A 10000-nucleotide genomic window follows, 5' to 3' on the forward strand; every position below is an offset into this window, starting at 1 on the left:
ATTTTAAATTCCATTAAAATTTCCAATTACCTCATCCAAACACACTCTCAGGTCAATTCGCGTTCGGATTTGCGGCCAAAAACATACGGTTTGCACGTATTTATTTTCATTTAATTCTGCTCATATACTCATCATAAATCACACATGAATATATGTTTGGAATCGCGATGATGTTTAGAAGCGACCGGTATTGTTTGATTTGTGTTTAGCTTCGGATTGCAGAGTGTGCCATGGCTAGGTTCTTCGAGTTTGAAATTGGGAACTCGTAATACACACAAAATTGGCTGAAGCCAAGGGTTCTATCGGAATCATGACGCATCAAATAAATAATCTGGGTTATTATCTTGTGTTTGTTGTCTGATTGTTGCAGGTTTTCGTGGTGGTCTGGTGGAATTTCCATGGCCATGGGTTTTGCTTCGACGAAGAAGAAGACTAAGAACGCTGAGTTTGCGTTCTAATTTTTTTATTATTTATTTGCTCTGTTTTTTTTATTATATACCAATGGGAAGGTTTCATAAACAGCAAAGCAAGAATGGCGCAGCAGAGGGGAAGCGTGTCCAGCTAGCGAGCATGCGTGCACGGGTTCGATTCTCACTCTATGCAGCTTTGTTTTAATTTATTTTCTTTGGACATCCCTACATGTGGATCCGGTGCTCCCAGCTAGTGTGCGTCTAGTATGCACCCTCAAGTGTGGACCGATTGATCCTCCATAAATCAGATCCGAGGGTCCAAAGGAACAAGCTCCATGGTGGACCTTCACAGATTCTTCACACAGAATCAGCTAAGTTTTTTTTTTCTATTTTTTTTATTATTCTATTATTTTATTTTTGATCATACAACTTGTTTTTTTGTTTATTTTGTAAATCCTTTTAAAAATCTTTTAAGGAATAAAAATTCCTTTAAAATTTCTCTTTTTTCTCATAAAAAACATAATATATTTATTTGGTTGATTATTATTAAATAATTTTTATTTTAATTGTTTTAAACTTAATTAGGTTATTTATTTAATTAGGTAGATAATTTTTAGGTTTAGATATTTAATCGAACCCTGTTTTTCACTAATTTAATTAATTAGGTTGGAAAACCAATAATTAATTGGTTCGATTTTATTTATTCTATTAACCATGACTAACTCGCGCCCTAATCAGGGGTTTACGGGAATCAACCCTACATCGAACCCTGTTTTTCACTAATTTAATTAATTAGGTTGGAAAACCAATAATTAATTGGTTCGATTTTATTTATTCTATTAACCATGACTAACTCGCGCCCTAATCAGGGGTTTACGGGAATCAACCCTACACTAAAAATATTATTTTTTCTGCGTCTTTTTTAGGGTTAACTTTTCAGATGCCTTCCGACTACGCGCCACGATAAATTCAAAGCTAAGTTCTAATTTTTACTATTTTAATATTTTTCTGCCTTTTATTTAATTAGGGTTTGATTACCCCCGTCAATGAACTCCTCCTACACTTACTTTTCTCTTTTATTCTTTTGCCAATTCTTTAATGGTCAGGGTCAATGCTTAATGCTCAAGGCAAACCTTTGCCCGTCAACCTTCACCAATCGAAGCTAAGTGTCCTTTATCCTTTTTCTTTTATTATTATTTTTATTGATTAGGGTTAACCGTACCTGATTTCCGAATTGATAATGCACTCATCTATGTTTTATTTTCTTTTCCCTAATTTTCAGGGTTTGCTAACCTCCAAAGCTCGGATAGTCGGTAACCCTAAAACCTTGATCTTGATTATTACTTGTGTTAAATCTATAATGTTATTATCCCGCTGGTTTCAATTCCCCTCTCCTCCGCTGGTTTCACTTTCCCTTCCCCATAACTGTTAATATTAATTGTTGTGGTTAGTAATCTTAGGGAGTGCAAGCCTTGAATCAATTTAGAATAATTAATTACAAGATAACATATTCTGAACTAATCACATGATTGGTGCACACACGCACACTTTTGGGGTAACCTCTCTGTTGCATGTTGCCTTGTTGCCTGTTGCCTTGTGTTTTTTTGCAGAATAGCCAGTCCCTCGAATACGAGGATACCTCAGTCATGTTGCCTCGATTTAAGATCATGGTCCCTAATGATACTGCCTTCGATACACATGATCTCGACCCTCGGAAGTTGCCTACGAAAAGGCTGAGGTATCCTCTGGTTGCCTAAATGAAAGCTATTCTGATCCTTCCCTTAGACTACCTGCCTCTCTATGGCATGGGTCAGTCTTATGGCGAATGATAAAGCGATGACCCTTCAACCTCCAAATGAAAGGCTTCCTGCCCACTTATGGCAAGGATAGACCCTTTCACCCTGAAAGGCTAAAAGAACTCCTTTTTCAAACCATAAGGTAATTACCCTTAATTGCTTTGCCTTGCTCTAAAATATTTTTCATATTCTTTCTCATAAACCTTCAAAAGGGCTACGCTCATTTACGAGCTAAAGTCCCTATTCTTTTTCTTCTACATTTCTGAAAACAAAGAGCAAAGCAATTAAGAGCCCATGGAAAACCATGGATGCAAAGGGTGCCTTACACCTTCCCTTTGCATAATTACCCCCCAAACTCAGTTTTTATTTAAAAGGTTTTTTCTGTTCTTTTAGCCTTTCTAAATTAATTTGGATAAAATAAAAGTCGGTGGCGACTCTTGCTATCCGCACATTTCGATTAAAAGTCAGTTCACCGTATTACAAAAGGCCTGCACAAATAAAACTTCACTATAGTAGAATGCATGTCATGACACCAGTTTTGACATGATAAAATCACAATGAGTTTTACCAAAAATTACAGCCAATCAACAACATCTACATGATTGAAGCTATAGTTAATGGTTGGTAGTTGGCGTTGTTACCTTTTAAGGGTGACCAGTTTCTGAATTCTAAGCTTATAGCTAATGATTTGAATGTAGGGGTAGAGGTAAAAAGGTAAGATGGGTTTTTTAAGAAGGAGGATCTGTTGGAGGCTGTGAAAGCTGTTAAGGTAGAAGGTGATAAAGAGCCTGGGAAAGAGATAAGAGATAATCATATGAAATGGAGAGAGTTTCTGTTGGAAAGGGAAATTCAGAACAAATTCATTGTTAAAGTGTTTCACTTTGAGTTAGGGAGAATCACTTTGATGTTTCAGCAAAATCACAATGTTTCTATGATTGTTCATCATATTCAATGTGATACCAAATATAGTTTGTTTACTCCCTTCCATTGGAAAATAAAATTTGTGCAATTAGATTAGTTTTTTAATAGGTGTCTTTAAAACACTCAATTTAACAAGTTAGTAGCTAAAAGTAAGACTTCATTTCTAAGAAAAGACTCATTGAAGCCAACTCAACTCCATTTAATAAGTTAGTAGTAAAAGTAAGACTTCATTTCTGAATAGACAAGAAGGAAAAAAAGACTCATCTAAAGCCAACTCAACTTTATTTAACACGTTAATGGCGAAAGTAGCCAAAGGTAACCTTCATTCCCGCGTAGATAATAAGAAGTAAGTCCAATGATATAATCTTGTGATGCTGTATGTTATCGAGTATTCTTTAATATGGTCAATTTCTATTCAATTTCTAAACTAATTACTATTATGATGATAGCTATAAAAAAATTGCAGAAAATTCAGTAACACAAACAGACTCATGATTCAGTCTATATCAATGCAGGTGGAATAGTTGTACTGGCCTATTTCAGCTATACCCTATAAGTCATATTCTTTTAACCAAGGGTTCAACATGTCATAAGCTATATCAACTACAGCTGAAACAGTTGTACTTCTTGGCTATTTCACCTTCATGTAAATATTATATAAGATAAAAGTGATATTTTATACTCCACATTTAATAGTTTAAATAAAATATGAATTAATATATTACACATTACCCAAGGTGATTAAAACCGAAAATCAACATATTCAACCAAATTTAACTGAGAACGGTGCACAGATCTTGTCCCTTTTCTCTATTCAACCGGTCTATGAAAAAACCGAGAGAAAATACATTAAATCGGATAAACCGTAAGTAAGCATAAGCATTAATAAATTTTGACTACTTTTCATAAAACTAATATTATAATCACATGTGGTCAGCCAAGCAAGCGGTTCTATCCGGAACGGGGTCTCCGTCAAGGAGATCCTCTCTCACCCTATTTGTTTGTTATTTGTGCAGATGTGCTATCAGGAATGATTAGAAGTGCGGTGAATGAGCGGAAGATCCATGGTATCAAAGTTGCTCGGAAGTCTCCAACAATCTCACATTTATTCTTTGCGGATGACAGTCTTCTTTTTGCTAGAGCCAGAGAAGAGGAAGCGGATAGAATCCAATGCATCCTTAATGCTTATGAGCTAGCTTCAGGGCAGGTAGTTAATGCTGACAAATCAGAGGTCTCTTTCAGTGGCAATATTGGAGAAGAAGTGCGGGACAGGATTAAGGCAAAGCTGGGCTTTCGTGGTGTAAGTAATCACTCCCGGTACTTAGGACTCCCTGTGGTTTTTGGGAGGTCAAAAAAGGAGATATTTAAGCTCGTTGTGGAAAAAGTCTGGAAAAAGGTCAAAGGATGGAAGGAGAATTTTTTGTCGAGGGCCGGTAAGGAAGTTTTAATAAAAGCAGTGGCGCAAGCTATTCCAACGTATATAATGTCTTGCTATCGCTTACCGGAAAGCTGCTGTAATGAGATCGAAGCCTTGCTTGCCAAATTCTGGTGGGGATCCAAAGACGGCGAGCGTAAGATACACTGGATGAGTTGGGAGAGGTTGTCTCAGTCCAAAGGAGATGGTGTAACACCCCATTTCTACCCAGCAATTATGTATAAAATCAGAGTTTTCAAAATTTCTCAATAAACAAATGAGGCGTCACATAATCAAAACAAAACAAATCACCTCGTCGCATAAAGCGGATACATAGCACCTTTGAAACAGAATAACTTATTTTATTAAAACACAGCGGAATCACTTAAACAAGTATTCAATAAAATATTTTTAGTTAACTTATCATTTTGTCCAACCAAAATGAAACAATTAAACAACAACATCATGAATGACATAAGTCGTTCCCCCCAGAGTGCTACGTATCAGAGCGACAACCGACTCGAGTAACGACAACTAAGTCTTCGTACTTGAATACCTGCACGTTACCAATATAAAGGCAACGGCGAAACAAGAGAAAAGGGTGAGATATCAAATCATATAAGTGAGCGCATGATAAATTATATATTAGGATTCAGGCATATAAAATCATTACATCGCAAGTATCAACAGTTACCATACACATCATACTTCCACATCTCATTAATCTCTCATACTTTTCATCGCACAACAAGTCATAATTATGTAAATAGTATCATCTAATAAATTTCACATATTCAAGTAAGCACAAAATTCAATAGTATAATACTCAAAAGATTCAATACTATTATCACAAATATATACACAATCCATCATTATCACATATTCACACGTTTAACCAATTATATATCAAAACATCACCAATATCAATTATCACATCTCATGTACACATGACAATCACATAAATGCATATATTCAAACATCACTTAACCTCAATGTGACTCAATGCAAGACATGTGACTCTATGCATGTGGTACCCAATGTGGACCCAAAGTTCCACCGCTTCCGATTCATATAGAATCTAGCCACGCTTCAGATCCGGACAAGACCAAAGCCACCAAATGTAAACATATAGTTTACCGCTTTCCGATTCACTCTAGAATCCAAGCCACGCTTATGTTTCAAAGCAAACCACCTTTGTTTCAAGGCATCCATGATATGAATGTATGTACAATGTTAATCAAACATATGCAATTAAGATCATCTCTACCATCTTAATATTTAGCATATCACAATAATTCAACTCGATGAATTATCCACCAATTGTACACAACATTCACAACACATACATATCATTCACATATAAAAGGTCAATTAATCAATTACGATTCACAAAATCCAATTAACACTAGTAACCATACTATCTCATGTTAATTCTCATTTTGCCCATTATATATGAACATACACATTTAAAATCAAGCAATTAATCATTAAAATTAATGCTATCCAACTACCCACAGAGAATCAATATCAAAACAATATCATTGACATAATAATATATATTTCTCAACATACATATTCAATCAAAACACAATTACGGATAAATTCTCAAAATATCGTAATTTATCGACAAACCAAATAGTTAATCTAATTCCAAATTATATTCTAATCAATTAAACACATTGAAATTAATTCAACTATTAATTTAATCAACCAATTAATAATCACACTATATTAATTTAATTAACTTCTATTTCTACTCCATTTCCAATTTCTAGCATTCTATTGTTAAAGACCATTTTTATTGAAAAGAATATCACGCTAGCTTTCTAACGCCTCGAACGGAGACTCAAACGGAGTTACGGTTCAAAAGATACGAATTGTTAAGGTTCCAATGAAAAAAAACAAACACCGACGTTATACACTGACAACTCTAAACATGTCAGAATTACTCAAAACAAATAAAAAATATGACTCTTAATAATTCAAAACAACTCTGACAACTTATTGTCGACTCTAACAACTCTATTGACAACTCTAACAACTCTATTGACAATTCTATTAAATTATTATAATTTATTTATAAAGAATATTTAAACCAAGCACAATTTCAGTCGATTCGTAAAATATCACAATTTCAACAAAATAACATCACCATGTCAATGTACTAATTAAATTTAGCTACCACGTAAATCTTCATCAAATTCCGAACAATTAATTATACCGCTTAATTCGGCTATTTCGATCAAACGAGACTGTTTGGAATTTATTGGTTATATACTACCTAGTGTTCACAATTTCATTATTCTACTATTTCTGTTTCAGTTACATTTTATTTCATATTGTAGTTCTTTTCCAATATATATATGCTATTATACATTCTCCTTAGATAATACTATATCAAAACGTGAAACAGAGTAACATATATTAAAACAGGACATAAAGAAACAAGCAGAGCATGTAGAACAAAGCTGCACACATAAAGTAAAACAATATCATTTCATTACTTACTTTGTTCCATTAAAAGTTAGTTGAAACTATACATAAAAAATATATATATAATCATTGAAACTACCATTTGAAAATTAACAATTCCACCACATAAACATTCATGTCTCTTAAGCTCATGAAAACCAAAACGTGATTAACTTAATGGGGTTGCCGTACGTCACAGCATGAGATCCCAAGGCACAAGTGTTAACTGTTTTAGCACAGGTGCTGTTTGTAAATCTCACTGTTTATTTTCATTGTCGGCCGTCAAGCATGTGTGCATGCCGGCGTGTTACATCTCTCTCATTTTCCAGTCATTTTCAGAATGCAGGGAGTCTTAGTCAGTTTCTTTCTAAATTAAATTTATATTTCTAATGCACAGCAGCAACAATCAACACAAGATAATACAATAAATATACACACCCAATTCCCACATACAATTGCTCATAAGCCCCATTATAGGAAGAGAATCCCACCCTTACCTTATTCAATTTGAAGTAACTTGTTGGGTCTCCGATTGCTCTTCCGATTTGGCACCATGGATGTAAATCTTCAAGCTCATTCTTCTTCTTCATAGTCTTGCCTCTTTCCCCTCTATTCTTGTGTTCTTCAAAAAATGACAACTACTCTTTCTCATCTCTAAAACCCTAATTTAAAATCCAATTTGGGCTTAGAGGTTAACAACTCTTATTTATTTAATATCCTCCAAAATCAATTTAGGCCCAATAAGAGATATAACTCAATAACCAAAATATCACTTATAATAATAATTCCTTCAATATAATAATTCCGACTTATAAATAATATTATTCTTAATATTATTTTCCGACTTCAATTTAATAATTCCAAATTTGCCCTTAAATAACACCGACAATTCAATTTTGACTAAATCAAATATTTAAATCCTTCAATAATTTAATTAACCAATTTAATTAAATTCGGGGTGTTACAACTCTCCCCCACTTAGAATATTTTCGTCCTCGAAAATTGGCTCAACACCATCCAAACACAAACCTCGTATCCAAATATCAAATCTCCAAATCGCGTATGGTAACACTTCGATCGCTACCTCTTTCTCACAACAACGATTCTCATGAACACAAACACATTACAGTTCTTACCAGTTTCTTAATAATCAACGACTCAATGCAGTATTCCTGGCGTATCACACTTATTCCAACAGTCCATTAATTTAAACATCAAATAACTCATATTTACCGACTTCTTGCATATAGTTTCATACTCCCTCAAGTCTTACAATAACAGTGTCACATAAGCTTTCGCTGCTCAACTCTGATAAGTCTCTTTTAAATTACCAGTCTCAATAAAATTCCGTCTACTTATATGGTTCACAAATTCTCGATCCAATACAAACTTTCCTCAATACTCATCCTCACATAGTTGTTCACTTGATATTTCCCATCTTTCACTTTTGCGACACTCGCTTGCATAAAACGTACCACACCGATTGTTAATCTTATCTAATTCTAACTCAACCATCCCTCTTACCAAGCTACACAACTGATGGGCGACTAACTTCACGATAAAATTATAAAAATCTTTCCACACTATTAGGACAACAAGACAAATTTATAACATCTAACACGTGTTTCGTCTACCATTAACAATAGATTGAGGGTGATCAGTTCCCCAATTTGTCAATTAGTATCCGACAACCATAGTGGAGTATAAATCGTTGTTACATCATAATAGCGCTTTTTTTTCTTCTGAATTTCCACTTAAATCCAATAACACGACGTAATCCAATGATTCACTTTGGGTGTTCACAATTCCTACAACTTCTTACTCAATCGATCTTGTCGATGAGACACCGACGTCCCAACATAATACAAAATCTGATTCACAATTACTTAGCATCACACAATAGTCAAACATCTTTAATACCAACACCTCGTCCTCTTATTTTAATCATCAACAATAAGTTCTGCTTAACTTCACTTCAGACATTTCCGGTAACAACCATTCTTATCCAACAGGCTTACACATTTCCATAAGGTAGAATACAACTTCACCTCTTCGTAGGTCCAAATGGTACGTCCAATTGATACTCAAAACTCAAGATACGAATCTCTGACGTTATCCGAATTGCAAACATCGACTTCAAACATCGACAATTTTTATGTTTATCTCCCAAACTACTCAAATAACTTTGACGACAAACTGCACCTCATCCCAACATCATCACTTCAAAATCAAATCTATTACGGTTGCGGCAATCATTCTTATAATACACTTCATCTCGTTATCTTTCGGACGCTTCAAACGAAGTTCAAATCAGATATCCAAAACTCAAGCTACGCGCATTCTCGAGTTCCAACTCTGGTTCGCGATTCACAACACTTCACACATCGACTACGTCCGTTAATCACTTATGCGAGTCAAATATAAAGTCTACCGCAACCTCATTACTTTAACACTTGTCGAACACCGGCATCAGACGCAAAGGTTAAACGCACCGACAACTTCATTGTCCTCAACTGTGCTGAACATCGCCACTTTCTAAATTATGGCTTCCAAAATAATTCTTAACTTCAATTCATTTCCGAATCCGGGTGACATCCAAAACTCTCAACAACACTTGCATCGTCGCTTGTTGACAATATACCGAACCATCTCTTACAGCAGAAACATCATCAAGAAGTAAAACTTCTCCCCCACTTGGAAACAACCAATTCCTGCAACAAAACAAACAAGCATAGACAGTGTTTCACACACGTGTCATGTACTAAAGACTAAAACACTAACAACATTCAATTGTCGCACAACTCAACAGACTAGACAACTTGGCCGGACGGACCGACCTGCTCTGATACCACTAATGTAACACCCCATTTCTACCCAGCAATTATGTATAAAATCAGAGTTTTCAAAATTTCTCAATAAACAAATGAGGCGTCACATAATCAAAACAAAACAAATCACCTCGTCGCATAAAGCGGATACATAGCACC

At 34.9% G+C, this 10000-nt stretch overlaps 1 long non-coding RNA gene across 1 annotated transcript; it reads right to left on the reverse strand.

Moving 5' to 3' along the window:
* Positions 1-4882: 4882 nt before the first annotated feature.
* Positions 4883-7633, reverse strand: LOC131600501 (uncharacterized). Its single transcript, XR_009283159.1, has 2 exons — positions 7511-7633; positions 4883-5097 (listed from the first exon to the last, which is right to left on the reverse strand). It is a non-coding gene; the product is annotated as an uncharacterized LOC131600501 (long non-coding RNA).
* Between the last annotated feature and the right edge of the window lie 2367 nt (positions 7634-10000).

The sequence above is a fragment of the Vicia villosa genome, linkage group LG4 (assembly GCF_029867415.1).
Source record: "Vicia villosa cultivar HV-30 ecotype Madison, WI linkage group LG4, Vvil1.0, whole genome shotgun sequence".
Taxonomy (NCBI): domain Eukaryota; kingdom Viridiplantae; phylum Streptophyta; class Magnoliopsida; order Fabales; family Fabaceae; genus Vicia; species Vicia villosa.